Source organism: Solanum tuberosum, unplaced genomic scaffold (assembly GCF_000226075.1).
Source record: "Solanum tuberosum cultivar DM 1-3 516 R44 unplaced genomic scaffold, SolTub_3.0 scf00145, whole genome shotgun sequence".
NCBI lineage: Eukaryota > Viridiplantae > Streptophyta > Magnoliopsida > Solanales > Solanaceae > Solanum > Solanum tuberosum.
In genome coordinates this window covers 1115910-1117299 of record NW_006239069.1, presented here as the reverse complement: position 1 = coordinate 1117299, position 1390 = coordinate 1115910, and positions in this window count along the sequence as shown.

Here is a 1390-nt window from a genome sequence, read left to right as displayed (position 1 = left end):
GTTTACCGACCACAAGAGTCTTCAATATGTTTTTAGCTAAAAAGAATTGAATCTCCGACAAAGGAGATGGTTGGAACTCTTAAAGGATTATGATATGAGTGTCCTTTAACACCCCGGAAAAGCAAATGTGGTTGCGGATGCTTTGAGTCGTGTATCTATGGGTAGTGTGTCACATGTGGAAGAATAGAAAAAGGAGTTAGCCCGTGATGTACATAGGCTAGCCCAGATGGGTGTCCGACTTGAAGATTCCCCAAAATGAGGTGTCATGGTCCATCATAATTCTGAGTACATCGGTTGTTGTTTATGTGAAGTCTAAGCAACATCTTGACCCTATTTTGATGGAACTAAAAGAGTCTGTTCTCAACAAAGCAATAGAAACTTTCTCTCAAAGGAGGAGATGAAGTGCTTAGGCACCAAGGGAGATTATATGTGCCGGATGTGGATGGCCTAAGAGAGACAATCTTAGAGGAAGGACATGGGTCCCGATAATCTATCCATTCGGGAGCCACCAAAATGTATCGTGACTTATGTGAGATTTATTGGTGGAACGGAATGAAAAGAGACATAGCAAATTTTGGGGCTAGGTGCTCAAATTTCCAACAAGTTAAAGCCGAGCACCAAGGACCGGGAGGTCTAACTCAAGATATTGATACCCCCACTTGGAAGTGGGAAGAGATCAATATGGACTTCGTGGTAGGTTTGCCTCGAACTCGTAGGCAACATGATTCCATTTGGGTCATTGTGGATAGATTAACTAAATCAATCCATTTTCCTTCCCGTCAAGGTTTCTTATTCGGCGGAAGATTATGCTATGTTGTACATTAAGGATATTGTGAAGTTGCATGGGGCCCCGTTGTCGATTATTTCGGATAGAGGTGCCCAATTTACTTCCCATTTTTGGAGGTCTTTCCAAAGTGGGCTTGGTACTCAATTGAAACTTAGTACCGCATTTCACCCTCAGACGGATGGTCAAGAGGAACGCACCATCCAAACCCTAGAGGACATGTTGAGAGCGTGTGTCATTGACTTCAAAGGTAATTGGGATGACCACCTACCTTTGACAGAATTTTCCTACAACAATAGCTACCACTCGAGTATTGCTATGGCACCCTTTGAAGCATTTTATGGTAGAAGGTGTCGATCTCCGGTTGGGTGGTTTGAAGTGGGTGAATTTGCTCTTCTTGGTCCCAAGGTAGTTTATAAGGCTACGGAAAAAATTTGACTTATAAGGGATAGGCTGAAAACGGCTCATAGTCAGCAAAAGTCTTATGCCGATAATAGAAAGAGAGATCTTGAATTTGAAGTAGGTGATTCGGTCTACTTGAAGATCTCACCCATGAAAAGGGTGATGAGGTTTGGTAAGAAGGGAAAGCTTAGCCCCCGGTATGTT